Source organism: Notamacropus eugenii, chromosome 3 (genome assembly GCF_028372415.1).
Source record: "Notamacropus eugenii isolate mMacEug1 chromosome 3, mMacEug1.pri_v2, whole genome shotgun sequence".
NCBI lineage: Eukaryota > Metazoa > Chordata > Mammalia > Diprotodontia > Macropodidae > Notamacropus > Notamacropus eugenii.
The window spans coordinates 115,071,692-115,087,208 of NC_092874.1; the positions used below are offsets into that span (position 1 = coordinate 115,071,692).

The 15,517-nt window shown below is 39.4% G+C and overlaps 1 protein-coding gene across 13 annotated transcripts in view; it reads right to left on the reverse strand.

The window, feature by feature from the left end:
* The window catches only part of CALD1 (caldesmon 1), a 268,202-nt gene that overhangs the window by 209,359 nt on the left and 43,326 nt on the right, over positions 1-15,517 (reverse strand). The window lies entirely within an intron of this gene.

Genomic DNA, 15,517 nt, shown 5'->3' on the forward strand with positions numbered 1-15,517 from the left:
GAACTGGAGAGCTCATAAGTTGCCTGACTCCTACTTTTATATTTGCCATTTTATCCCTCAGCTTGGAGAATCCTAGAATTTAGTGTTGAAAGGATGTGAAAGGTCACCTAGTCCAAACTTCCACACATGCAGACATGCCTACTCAGTAACTTGGAAGGATTTAAGAGCCTTCTCAACTGTGAGGATGGCTATCCCTGTCTCTTTAGAGTCCCTTGATCTCTTATCCCTACTGCCCTGGGCACAGCTCTAATCCATCAGGATAAATGTGCCTATAAAAATGCAATATCCTCAGGGTGTTTTGATGACTTTACTATTTCTGTAAATCATCCAAGATTCCTTTTAAATTTTTGAAACATTTCGTTTTCTAAATATTATCAAAGGATAGAAATGAGGACCCTGAGCTCAAGGGTGTTCTTGTGGAATTTGGCTCATGTGTCCTATTCTGTTATCCACAGTTTAATTTTTCCCCTCACAATGATGCATTCTCATTGATCTGATGATAGAAAAAGAAGGTTTGGCATACAGCTTTTAATCGTGTAAGTTGCCAGTGCATTAATTTATTAATGCATTCATGTTTTGGAGAGAAAGAATCCAAGCTAATTGTTAGGTGTTTCAGTCTTGTTCTCCCCTTTCAGGAGTGGTCATCCTACCCTCACCTTTGAGTGAAGGCAATTTAAAAATGACTAAAATCAATGGAGCTGACAGCCAAATGAAGTCAGCTGGACTCTTGGCTTTGTGCAAAAGAAAGCAAGATTCTGGAGAAGAGAGGTCTACTGGACCAAGAAGTCAGAAGACTTGGCTTTCTAATCTTAGCTCTGCTCTTTAACTCCGGGCAAGTCACATTGTCTCTCTGGGCCTCAGTTTCTTCAACTATAAAATGCGAGAGTTGGATTCAATGATGGTTAAGGTTCCCTCTTCTAAAAATCATTGATGTCACTGGTCTCAAAATATCATACTTTTCCATGATCCCACCCTGCCACTAGGAAAGAGTCACTGTCTTTGAAAGGAATAAAAAGCAGAGGATATGTTCATTCAAAGCTAATAGCAAGTTGACCCCCAAAATGGACTTGGAAGTTATGCAATCCTCATTGTACATTGGCCTTATAATGTTCACAAATGACACTGTAGTAGATGATCCCCTAGGTAGTTTTTCCATTGGTGGGAAGGGATGGATTATGCCAAGTTATCCATACTCTGGACTTCATCATGCCCCCATGCTGGGTTCCCTCTCAGGCACTTTTCAACTTCTTTTTATGTGTTATCTCCCCCATTAGCCTGAGAGCTTCTTGAAGGTAAGGATTGCTTTCTACCTTTTTTTTATAATCCCATCACCTAGAACAGAGCCTGGCACATAGTAGGCACTTAATAAATATTTGCTGCCTGACTGACTGATTTAACCTCCTAGCGTCCCAGGCAATCCTTTAAGACTATAAAATGGCAGAACCATCAGTAGAAAGAGTTCCTTCATCAGGAAGTCCCCACAGAGATAAAATCAAAGACATGTGTGGCTGTTTTTAAAGTGCTGCTGCATTTGTGATGGAGACGGAACAAGAATTAGTAAGACAATGTCCCTACCATTAAGAGAGGGAAGGGGGCAGCTCAATGGAACATGAATAGAGTGCCATGGGCCTGGAGTCAGAAAGATTCATCTTCCTCAGTTCAAATCCAGCCTCAGACACTTATCAACTGTGTGACCCTGGGCAAGTCACTTAACCTTGTTTGCTTCAGTTTCCTCACCTGTCAAATGAACTGCAGAAGGAAATGGCAAACCATTCTAATATCTCTGCCAAGAAAACCCCAAATGGGGTCAGGAAGAATTGGACAGAACTGAAATCACTAAATGACAAAAATGCCACATAGGCAGTATTTGAAGCAAAGGTCACTGACTCTAGAGTCAGCTGGAATTCCACTACATTATCCTTTTCCAGATGAAGGGAAAGATATTTGGAATACCATGATTCCTATGTTTTCTTCTTAGAATACATAGTGCAATGGAAATTGCATTAGGCAATATCTCAACTCTAACACTACCTGTGAGACACTGAGTAAGTTGCTTGACTCCTTCAGTTCTCAAAGATCACTGATGCCAGTATCCTTATTTCACTCATGTGGAAATGAACCTCCTTTTCAATAAAAGATCCTATGGATCTATAACTAGCTGGAAAGTTGGCCAAGATAAACAAATTGTCTACATGTTAATCTTTTTTTAAAATATCAAGTTATCCAAAATGTGGCTGAGGACACTTTCTAAAATGTCCCCAATGTTGCTGAATTGCTCCAAAAAACACATGACCCTTCCCTAGTTCCTCAAGTTCAAGATGGGCTGAGAAAAACTACATGATAATGACTAGGAGTCTAGGCTGCACTCTGCTGTATAAATAACCACTACTAACTCTATCGCTGATGATGAAGGAAAGCTTGGTAGGACTGCTGAACCTGCCCAGCTGTGCTGAATTTACTGAAACAATTACATTTAAGGGGGAAAAGAAGAAGAAAAGATTACATGTACTTCATTTTCACTCACTGCACTCACTACCAAAGAGTCAGAGGTTTCAGCTTTATAGATAAGACCCAGCTCAGGGTTCTAATGAAAACCAGCCTCTGGGCCTTGAAAGCTGAAAACCACATGCATTTTCTTTTTTCTTTAAAGAATGAACTAGTCCACGGAACCTGACCAAATGGATTTATCACACACTGCATGACTGATGCAGTCTCCTTTTTGGCTCATGCTACCTATTTTCTTCAGTCACTTCTGGTTACATTTAGCAAAACCTGGAGAACCCAGAAATTGTTGGTATAAGGTCTAAAGTCCTATGTTCTTCTTCAGTGCAGGCTAAATGTGTGTCTCCACAAGGACACTCAGAACTACTTTAGAAATAGTTGGGATTGCGTTTTCACTCCTCCATTAGGCTGTGTGACCTTGGGACAGTCACTGAACATCATACTTTAGGACCAGTTTCTTCCAATTGTAATATAAAGGGTTAGGACAAGAGCAGGGGAGAGGAACCTGTGGCCTCAAGGCCACATGAAACTGATGATTCCTCACCTCAGAAAGAGATTTGAAAGAAGGTTTTTCTTAGTATCTGTGCTAAATCAGATGAGATAATATTTGTAAAGTAACTACCACAGCATCTGGAACATAGTAGGCACTTATAAGTGTTTGGTGATTAATTGATGATCCGCAAGCAACCAAAGACAATGAATGCAATGTGACCTCACTACTACTATATAATATTTTTGAATACTACTTTAATAAACACAGTGCATTAGGAATTTGAAAGAAGGCTTTTCTTAGCATCCATGCTAAATCAAGTGAGATAATATTTGTAAAGTAACTGCCACAGTGCCTGGCACATAGTAGACTTTATATGATTACTCCTTTTTTTCCTTCTCATGCCATGAGGTAGCCTTAGTGATGAGGCCGCCTTAGTGATGAGGCCATGAAATGATATGAGCCAGGGCTAGGAATATGGATAGGGAAGGTAACTGGCAGCTAGCCATCTATGGCACAGCACTCCTATGAAGAAAATGGAGAACCATCAGATTGTGGACAAAATAGGGGCTCCTTTAATGTTGTTGTCATGGAGCAGTGTGATCCCATCAGGGGTGTTGGCAATTAGTATGAAGCACATCTTCCCCATGCTGTTGGGAAGTCTGCTAAACACTGTTCTAGATATAACTTGCCCTGGCTTTGAAAACTTAAAATTGCCTCTAGGTCCCCATTAAAAGTGCCCTAATGGTTAAGTGGAAACTTAGAGAAATGAGGAAAGGGAGGAAGACTGAGCCCTCCAATAGCCAAGTGGATGGCCAGGTGAGGTGCTCAGACAGTCAACTTCTCCTAGGTTATGGAACCTTGTCCCAAGGGCCACTGTTATGGGACACTTTCCTTACTGGGGCAGAGTTGATGAGAGGTTAAAGGGCTTCAGTTCTCAGCCACTCTGCTTTTGGGACTCTTCAGATACTAGTCCCCTTCAAGACTCTTCAACCACTGAGTTTCTTTGGATGCTCCTGGCTTTCAGCTTCTAGACGAAAGATGGAAAACACTATCCCCATTTCAGGTTGCTGAAGGAAAAGACATAAGAGGAACCAGCAGTCTCCATCATGTCTTTGTCCTCAGTTTGCTACACTTAGAAACTCTGGAGATTTCCCCTTGGCTGAGATGAAGGATACTCTCTCTTGGCTTAGCTGAGTTATCTCACTCCCAATGGAAAAGCTCCTTCACTCTGTATTGTTTGGTATATATTCTCATATAGAAACTTTCTCTGCTTTGTTTTGCTACCATTTTGGATAAACGGATTTCTTTACTCTTTATGTGTGTTCGTTATGGCAGAATTATTTGGTGGGAAAGGGGTCAACCCTTGGATATAAAGCTTGGGGTCCTCCTCCCCATAAGAATGACAAAATAATCAGAAGTTAGCTCAAAAGTATATCACAGCCCCAAATAACAATATTTAAGAGAGCAGAAAAATATACTACTAACCCAGTAATCCCTTTCTCTGAGGAAAGCTGAGAGATCTGTCCCCAGTCTCCTGCTTCACCTCTGGAGAGGAGTGAAAGTCTTCCTTGGAGAAGGGTAGGGGGAGAAAAGACCAGAGATGTCTATTCTGCCTTCCTTCAAGCCACATAAGAACAACCCTGCCATATGTGGGTCTCTCACTACAGTCATATTAGGGCTTCTCTCAGCAGCCTTGGTCTGGAATGTCCTTTCCATGCCTTGATAATTACATCATTCTCTATCCATGAACATATTGACATCTGATGATGTGGACATCATTCCTTTGGGAAAATGAGTTTAGCTAGAACTTGAATGGAAGTTGGTGCCTCCAATTTTCTGCGATCTTCATATGTCAGTTTCTTCTTTTTTCTGGGCCTGCAACCCCAGTCCTAGCAACTCCACTTTTGAATGAGGCCATGCATGACAAAAACAGTCGCTTCCTTTGTCTGTCTCCGTAGATGTAAATATTTCCTACTTCAGGGATTTGGGATGTCATCAGTATAGGTTCTCCCTCTAAAAATGAGTAGATCTTAATGTCTCCACAGTTTATTTGATGGATTTTTTGTGAGGTTCTGTTTGTGAGCTACTTCTCCCCCCAGTTTTTCACCTGATATCCATCCTAGCGATAAGCCTCTCTGAACAGCCAGGCTGGTCTTGGGACAACAGGCACGTAGGCCATCTCTGGTCTTGTACTCACCTTGCTGTCCCCATTTGATAAGACCTACCAGAGTCTGTGCCCCACTACCATTGTCCTTGAGAGCCCAAGGCCACTTTCGTGCCGTCATGAAACATCAGGGTCAGACTTTTATAGCCAAGAAAACTCTGAATTTTCAGATAGGCTGGTAAGCTATAATTAGCAAAGTCAACTACTTCTTCAATTTTAGCTCATAAGACTAGACCATCAGTGGATCCCACTAGGTCAAAGGTATTTCCAAGAAAATATCAATACTCTGATAGGAGTAGATCTGGGGGGTATGGAAGGCATTAGGTCAGATGTTCCAATTTACTGTGGAAAGGTCAAGAAGTTTGAGAAGAAAGGATAGGGCCTGAGTGGACTTAGTTGAGAGGGGCCAAAGGTAATTAAAGGTACAGAAACCTAGCTCTCCTCAGAGAATGATGACAAGTGGTGGGGAATCCAATAAGTTAGAACAGAATCAGCACTCAACATGGAGAAGTTGAATGGTAGGAATGTGAGGTAAAGGGGAAATTATATGGATATCAGAGATGAAAAACCAGGTGAGAGTTATTGTGAAAAGAAAGGGAAGGACAAATATGGGGAGAGAAAAAAAGGCTTCACCTGTCAACATCCTAGAATGTACCTGGAGGTAGAAGAAAGTAAAATTTGTTAGAATCTTTAAAAAGAGAAAGTTACTCTTCTTTTTCAAGAAGAGACAAATTAAGATTGGTGGGAAAAAAGAAAGGTGAGAAAGAAAGGGAGAATACCAATGGATATGCATTTTTCAGAAACCTACTGTATGTAATGTGGGGAAATCATTTCCCTCAAATTTTCTGAAAGAAAAAAAAAGGAGGGATTTTGGGATCCCCTTCAAATGCATTCGCCAAAAAGAGAAATGAAAGGGGCAGGAAAATCTGCCTTTGAGGTAAAAAACATAAAAAGAGGAAAGGGAACAACAGATGGGCTTCCCATTGAGTTCACTGTTTAGGTATGCCTTTGGCCAATCACTGCAGAACTGAGCTGAGCCCACCTGGCTCCCATTTGTTCATTATGGCTCTAGCCACATGTTTGGTAGCACAAGGGTGAAGGGAGATCTTCAGTCAAATCAACTTGCTGCTATCCCTTTCTGGGAGGCCATTTAGTTCACCCTATATACCTGAAGGAGGATGTGATCTATCACCAAGACTGATGAGAGAGGCTGAGGCATCATTGCAAATGACCAGAGTTCTCCAGTACAGTCTATCAGGGGTCCTGGGCCAACTACATTTCATATATGTTTGTGTTCCACTGTATTATCATTAAGTGTGAACTGTTTTTTAGATTCATTATAGATGAATCAGTGAGATGGGGCAGTGGATAGTGCTGTACCTGGAGTCCTGAAGACTGGAGCTAAAATCTGACATCAGACACTTACCAGCTGTTTGAGCATGGGCACATCACTTTAACTGCCTCAGTTTTCTTAACTGTTAAATGGAGATGACAATAACTCCTTGTTGTGTGACTCACATAAGACATTTGTAAATCACTTGGCACAGTTCCTGGCACATATTAGGTACTTAAAAAATGCTTCTCGTCTATTTTTTTCTGCCCTTTCTAGGGACTCCCCCTCCAACATTTTCCCCTAGCTTGAACCCACTCTCATTGGTCTCATCTCCAATTTATCCAACAAATAGCCACTCAGCTTTCCCTTAAAGACTTCTCTCAAGGGGGAACCCAACCTTTCTTGGCCACCTATCCCCATTTTGTGCACATGAAAACTGAGGTAAAAAGAGACTGCTCCAAGTCAAGGATCCAATCAGAAACAGAGAGCTTGGGACTAGCTGAGAGTCTCACCTACTACACATGTTCTTTCTACCTTCTAGAAACATTCATTTTAAATTAGTTTCCTCTAATTTAAAAAAAAAATTATTGCTTCTTTTATTCATTGTTGTAGATTTACGAAGAGGCAAATCTGATACATATTCAAAGTTGTATTTAGATTCATTCAGCCAAAGTCGCTAATGAGTCTTCTTTCAAGGAAAAGCTATCCATATTATAAGAACACTACAATTCTCAGTTGAATGTCATTTTCAATTCAATTCAAAAAGTATTGATTGAATGCAATATGTATTCATATGAATGCCTCAGGCGCTGTGTTAAATACTCCCATACAAAGACAAAAATTGAACAGTTCCTGCCTTCAAGTAGCTTATATTCTATAGGAAGAAAATAGTCTATAGACTATTAGGAAAACATATGCTATAGGAAAATAAGTGCTATCTATTATCCACCATCTATCTATCCATATCCATATCCATATCCACATATACACATAAGGGACAGAAAAGTTTTTTATCATAGATAAATATATTTATCATAGATAAATATATATTTAACACTTTGGTGTATGAAGGCAAAAATGAAATGCTACCAGATACAAAGTAATTGATATTCAGAGAGAACTATGTTTGTTTGAGAATTAAACAATATGTCTATAAAATAGAACATGATAGATGGAGGCATCATAGTACACAGCAGGGATGTGAAATTCAAATAAAAACAGGGGTCACTAAACCATACATAAAGATGCCTGCAGGGGGCATATTGACTTAGAAAACGACATACTAACATAATCTATGTCCTATTTTATTTGTATTTATTTTATTAAATATTTCCTAATTACTTTTCAATCTGGTTCCCTACCCTTGGGAATTAGGTCCACAGGAAAAGTGTGTGACACATCTGGTATAGAGAGAAGTAAACTAGATCTCAAATTAAAGAACATGGGTTCAAATCCCAATTAAATGCTTACTCCCTATGTCACCTTAGGCAAATCATGTAACTTCCCTGGGTTTTAGTTCCTTCCTCTGTAAAATGAGAGTTTTGGGCTAGGTAGCCTCTGAGAGACTTTCATGTCTCTAGATTCAACACAATACAATAAACATTTATTAAGTACCTACCACATGCTAGGCACTGTAGTTAAGTATTGGAATACAAATAAGAACAAAGAAAGACAGTTCTTTCCCTCAAGGAGCTTACAATCTAATGGGGGGAAAACAATACACAAAAGGAAAGATCTTTGTTCTTGTTTTTGATCCGAGTTTGAAACTCAGTTCTGATTCTTAATAGCCGGATAGAGCGTAAATCCCATAACTTCTCTGGATCTCAGGTCCCATTTGTAAAAAGGGGATGATAAAACTATCCTTACCTACCTGAGAAGTTATTTGTGAGGAAATTGACTAGGAACTCCAAAGTGCTATATAATTAGTAATAATTATTTGAAATTAAAACTTCATAGGTATTCTCTGAAATTCTAAAATCTCATCTCTTTCTTTTATTCTTTCTTGGAAGCAGTGTGGGACAGTATTAAGAGCACTGAGCATTTATATTTCTGTTAATATAACTAAAGTCACCACGGGTTATAAGCCATTACCTACTAGTATTGGTTTTTGAGTCATCTGTGATGGTAATGGTAATTCTCCAAAAATTTTGGCACCCTGTAGTTTGCAACCATATGGCACCACCTTGAGAATATTTTTTGTTAAAAAGCTGGGTTTTAGCATCAGAGAACAGCTTAGGGCTATTAAAAGTATTGCATAATTTCCCAAACACCATCTGGTCTACTCTAATACTAGTCAACTCTGGGTCCAGTTCATTGTTTGCCTACAAAACTTGTCCAAGATATATGTACAATGTTGTTGTCATTCCTACAAATTGTTAGTTTTTGGCCATCTTTCTAATCCATGGAGATCTGGTTTAAAATCCCTGTTTTGACATTCGATGTTATTAGCCATCCCTTCCAGCATGGTCTCATTCACCAGCTTGCTAAGCATCTAGGCCTTCACCCAACTGATTTCATTAAACAATGAGCATTACTACCTTAAGCTAAAGTTCTTCCTCAGGTCTTACCGTCTAATCAGAGCCCAGGAGGGTTTTCTGCTTATCTTGTCTATGTTGGTGTGTCATAATGTTCACTAACAGATGTGTCATAATGTTCACTAACAGATACATTCCTGTGCGCCACAAAATATTTTTCTTCTTACCATGGACCTGGCCACTTAAAATAACCTTACTGACTGAAATGTTTAAGTTAGTGGCTCTGTCTAGACACAACCACACTCAACTAAGCAGCATTTTCATTCAAAATAGAAAAAAAAAATCCCAAGTTTGTGCAATGGTGACTAACTTGTCAGCAGCCCTGGCTGCTTTGCATCATTTAGACATAACACTGGCCTTGTCTTCCTTAAGTTAACTGATTCCAACTCCTTTCATCATTTTTCACAAGACTCATTTTTCCAGCTCTCTATTCATTTTCCTTGTAGTTCTCTGGATCTCCTCCCATCATATGTTAAAAGCTTTCTAAATATTTATAAACTAGGCCTTGCCTTTTCTAATGAACAGAGGCAGGGATACTATTTCTACTTGTAACCACCAGTGAATCCCATCCATGGGCAGAGCTGTGCCTACATCACCTGATCACTAATACGGTACCTGCTACCACATTCCTTAGGAATGCTGAATAGATACATTATTCACCATGCCCTAGCCTGAGGGAAACAGGTCCCCTTTTTTATCCTACTAGACCAATCCAAATGACGCATATGTGCTTTATCAACACGTGTAAAAGTTGAGCAGTAATTTATATTGATTACATAATGAGAAACTCCATCCCTGGTGCACCCTGTTCTTTCAACTGCAGTAAGTCACACCTGTAGAAATGCAAACTCACATCTGGATCCATAAATCTGTTCTTTCTGATCCTCGGGAGAGATACTTTTATGTACACTATAAATACAACTACATGTGGAACAGGCAAGACCGAAGCAGATGGCTAAACAGAATAACCATTTCCACCCCATTCCCATACTCTGTTCCTTGCCTTTGATATGTTCAGTTGGAGAGTTGAATCCATCATTCCTCTTTTAAAAAGGCTCTAGGTAACAGCTCCATTTATATTTGGACAGCTAACCCTGATCTTTTTGATATTAGGAGTTCTTATGGACCACATCTGTGTCAGTGAAGGAATGTTAATTTCACCCCACACTAAATAAATTAAGGGAAAATGTATTTTTTTTACTTCAAAAATCCCAAGCATCGGGCAAAATCCTCATGTTCCTCCAAACGATTTGTACCTATTTTAATCTTCATTTACTTTGGTGAAAGCAGTACAGCAGTAGTCTTTCAGAAACCAATTTGAAAGAAAACCACATGAAGTCAGCCAAACAAATGTCTGCTTCAAAAAAACAACCATCCTGTAAGCCAGCTGGTTGACTCAAGTTAGCTTTTTCCTCCGACCTCCCCCAAAATGGTCTGTGTATGTAGACACAACATTAGGGAAGTCATTTAAATAAAAGGAACAATGAGATTTATGTAGTACATTTTTCTTGGGGCTCTAAATGTTTCCCCTCTGTTACGTCATCTGTCTTCACTATTGTTCTGTAAGGTAGACATCATTTTCAGTCAAAGAAACTAAACAACAGAGGGGCCCGGTAACTTGTCCAAGATCACACAACCAGTCAGAAGCAAAGCTGAGAAGCTGAATCTCTCGATTTCATATCAGATGAGAAAATATTTGTAAAGTACTTAACACCAGGCCTGGCCAATGGTGGGATGCTTAATAAATGTTTGTTTCCTTTTTCCCCTTGTCTGCCCAATATATTTAATGAATACTCTGTATCTTCTTTGTACATGAAGTTCACTATCACTTTGGTGAAGATAGAATTCTCTAAGAACGATTCCGTTCAGTTGTCATGGACCCACAGAATAGGAGAACTGGAAGAGATTACAGACGCCATATGGTCCAATCTGTACCTGAGTAGCAATCCCTGATAAGGGCTCACTCAGCCTCTGCTTGAATACTTCCAGTGATGGAAGGCTTACTACCTTACAAAGTGAACTGTCATTTTTATTTTTATAGTTCTAATTGTTAGGAACTGTTTTTTCCAAAGTCTGCCTCTCTGCAACTTCCACTGATTGTTCCTAGTTCTGTCCCCTGCAATCAAGCAGAAGGAGTAAAATCTCAGGGGATAGAATGTTGGGCTTGGCATCAGGAAGACCTGAGTTCAAATCTGACCTCAGACACACACTATGTGTATGACCTTGATCAAGTCACTTAACTTCTGCTTGCCTCAATTTCTTCCTCTGTAAAATGAGGATAATAATAGCAGTTATCAATAATAGAGATGTGAATGTCACAAATAATGCCACCACTTCCCAGAATTCATTACTAGCACCAACTGGGACCTAGCTGATACCTCATCTAACCTTCCCAATTAAGAATAAGGAACTTGAAGCCAAAAGAAGACAAGGTCAAAGCAACACAACTAATGAATGATGAAGTTCAACCAGATCTTACCTTCAGTCTATAATTACAGAAGGCTGACAATGACAAAACATAGTCCTCTTCCTTCTGGAGAGAGCTATTAGTGTTAGCCATACCTTCAAGCATCTACATCTGGGCTCTTCCTAGATGAAAAGCCACCTCTTTTTAATAAGTGAAGCAGGTAGACAAAGGTCAGATCAAAGATTTTCAGATGCTCTGATGCCCCCACAGTGACTGAATGCCAGGAATGATACAGATGCTCCAGTTCATTTTAATTCAAAACATTTATTAAGCATTGACCCCCTAAGAAAAGATCTAGTGTAAGTTTGCTACTTATCTCTGAAAAAATAAAACAACTAAGTTAAGTTATGCAGTGATTATAAGACAACTTAAGTTCAATTATAAAAGTACCAGACTGTTCTTAGGTATTCTTGAATCTCTTTAATTTTTGCTGTCAATGAATGAAAGTGTTTAGAAAGTAGTTTATAATTTATGCTGTTGTTTTTAATAAAAAGCCTGATTTTTGCAGGGGGAAAAAGTATAAATAAGTTCTGAATTGTAGGCTAATTTATGCAATTATCCTTGCGTGGGGAAAGCCTAGCGGTTTCGCCTACAGTCATAAAAAAGGCACCTGTTACTAACTACCTAAATTGTAGCCATATCTGAGAGGAAAGAAAAACAACCTCTGAAGGCCTTTTAAACATAAATCTATAATCTTGAAATAATCTTTTGTTACTTAACTGATTCACTGAAATACTATTACAATTTATAATTATATTCTGAAATCTTACCCCATCTCTTCTGCTTCCTCCCCTCCTATCTCCATCCTACAAAAATTCAGTTGGCCTACCAAAACTTTAACTGGCTCCAAGTTTCATTCCCTTCAGTCATGGCCTGATTCATTCAGCCTTCTGGCTCTGACATTCTTAGGTCTGTATCCTTTGACTGAGCCCATAGTCTATCAATCTCAACTAATGCACTCCACAAACAAAATCTTCCCTAAATCTTCTATTGGTTACTGAAATAAAAGAGGTATTTGGTTGGGGAGGAGGGGAATTTCTTGGTATTTTCTGGTGCTTCTGAAAGAAATAATGGCCATTTTGGGGTCCAGCTCACTCCACTCCCCAACAAAAGAAGCCAACATTTGTTCTCTAGAAAATCATGCCAAAGGATAAATGAAAACTCTGCTATTTATTGGTCTCTCATCATATCATATCATCTATCACTCTCAACACCCCTCCACACACACCATCACCAAACAGCTGGTCCAAGGCCCCATGGAGTTCTAAATACAAGATAAAAAATAAAGGAAACTTTTTTTCCTCAGTATACTTTCTCTGAGAGATCCCTTTCACCCCCAACACCATAACAATTTTTTATTTTATTTTTAGGGGAAAGAATGCCTGATTTTGCTAAAGAATAAAGTTACATATAACTACGTTTTGTCACAGAAGCAAAGAAAATCATTTAAAGAGCTAGCTACTTTTGATTCCCACTTTTGATAAACTCCATTAGCCCACCAGAGCTCAGAACAATAACCATAGCTCCTTCCTTTCTCTTCCAGGCTCTTCCTTTTACCTGGCTCCCAAAGCTACAGAGGTCTCGAGATAGGGAAAGGCAGCAGGAGCAGAAACCGTAGGCAGTAGCAGCAAGTCACTCGCTGTCAAGGACAGATGTGTCTGCCCAAAGTAAAGGGAAGGAGCTGGCTCTGGGTCAGTACCAGGAATCCTGACTTTACTTGAGCCCTTGACAGGATTTTCAAGGTACAAAATGAATAATATTTTAAACTGAAAATGCTGAATATCAAGCTGGAGACTATTTCCAGGACAGATACTCATGAATTGAATCCTGTATCTTCAGATAGAGATTATTAACTACAGCAAAAAAAAAAAAAAATAAGTAGGCCCTAATCTCCTAAAGGTCTGGCATCCCCTATCCAGACTTAATAAAGAGAATACTATGAATCCATATTATAATGCTTTTCCTTCTGAAAGCTGTCTCTTTTTATATGATCTCATTTGTCTTTCCTCCAAGCTATACATGGAATGGCAACCAATAGCATTTATTTAGCATTTATTGGAAATAATGTAGTGTGCTAGATAGTAGCGGGAAGATGAAAAATAGGTAAGACGCCCAGTCCCTGAAATCAAGTAGTTCATGATCTTTTGAGATGAGACAAATTTTAATACTGTAATGTAGCTATGGTCTCATTGGTGATGATGTTCTCAGTAAGTAACCTTTATCCATGTCCTCCTCTAAATCTGCAGCAGTGTCCAACATGTTGAGGCTCTTTGCCCATCTTCACATTGTACAGTTCTCATGGTCCATAAGACACGCCTATGTGACTCATCTATCTTTTTTCCTGCACCTCTCTGATGATATCATATACTTCTCTCTTGTGCAATTCTTTTGCTTATGTCCAGTATGGTCCAGTATGTACTTCTCCATTCCCCTTTTGATCACTCTCAACCTTATTTCTTCAAAGAACATGTGGTATCCTATGTCTTATAGCAGTATAACATAATCAAAAGGATATTTTTATTTAAAAAAAAACAAACTTAAGTCTTTGTGTCAGGGAGAAGGTTGAAGTCATTGAAACCCTAGTGTAATTTCCCAGAGTCAAACCAGTCTACTTTCTTACCTCATTTCAGAGCCAGGCTCATCCCATTCATTTTCCATTTGAGTACACAAATCTGCTGGGAGGCAGGAAGACTGGTCACCATCACTAGAGTTCACTCCTCCCTAGCTGCCTTCCCCTCTTCACCTCATCCTGAGCCTCAGGTTGCTTAGAACCTGAAGGAGAGTCATCACTATAGAGGTTCTTTCCTCTGCTTCATTCCCTTTGCCTTCTTCCAGTCCTAGGCTACCTACAATCCATCCACCCTATTTGACAGTTCGTATGGTTTGAATGAGACAGAAGTCACCAGCTCTACTCCTTCTGATGCCCTGCCACTGCGATTGAGCCAAGGAGTATGAGATCCACAAAAGGAGGGATTGTCTTGTCTCTTCTATTTGTAATGCCAGCATTTAGCACAGTACTTGGCACACAGCAATCACTTAACATTCATTCAAACATGATATCCATTAGACATCATATTATTATCTCTGTTAGAATATGATGGATGCATGAGAGAAGCACAAAGTGTCATGAGAGAAGTACAAAGTACATCTCTCATAGATGAGGATGATATGATGACTTACTGTAGGGATCAGAAAAAACTCCATGGGATAGCTGGTAGCTGAGCTGGGCTTTGAAGAATAGGGAAGCTAGGTGGTCTAGTGAATAGGGAGCATACCTAGAGTCAGGAGCACCTCTTTCTGACTTCATTTGGAGTTTTCTTGGCAGAGATAATGGAGTGGTGTGCCATTTCCTTCCCCAGCGCATTTTTACAGATGAGGAAACTGAGGCAAAAAGGGTTAAGTGATTTAACCAGGATCACACAGCTGGTACATTTCTGAGCCAGATTTTTAACTCAAGAAGATGAGTCTTCCTAATTTTAGGCCCAGTGCTCTATCAACTATGCCACCTAGCTGACCCAAAAAACTGAGTACCTTTCCTATAAAATACAAGACAAAGGACATCATAAACTTCATTCTTTTTTCAAAACCTTCAAAACAGCTAAACCAGCAAACCTAGAATGACCCTGTAAGTGAAAAAGCTATTTTCAAACATATCCAAAAGACACAAATTGTGAGAGTTAAAACAAAAAGGGAAAGAAAGAACACAAAACTCCTCCATTGCCTGTTTATTGAATCATGGGATGGTCAGTGGCTCTAGACCAGCTGATCTCAATTACTCTGACAGGGCTCACAGCGGCTCATTGGGCAGCTACTTTCATTCAGCCTATTGTCACATGTCCACTACATGTTATTGAAGGTTTTAGATCTTGCCATTCAGCATAAACATCTCAACAAAAATGGCCAAAAGGCATTCAATGAACAAAACATTTCTCCATCCAACAGCAAGTTAGTGTGTTCCCAACAGACTGCATTTAAGTATCATAAAAGCAAGAAGACAGTAAAAATTACCTTCTCTTTCCTTTCA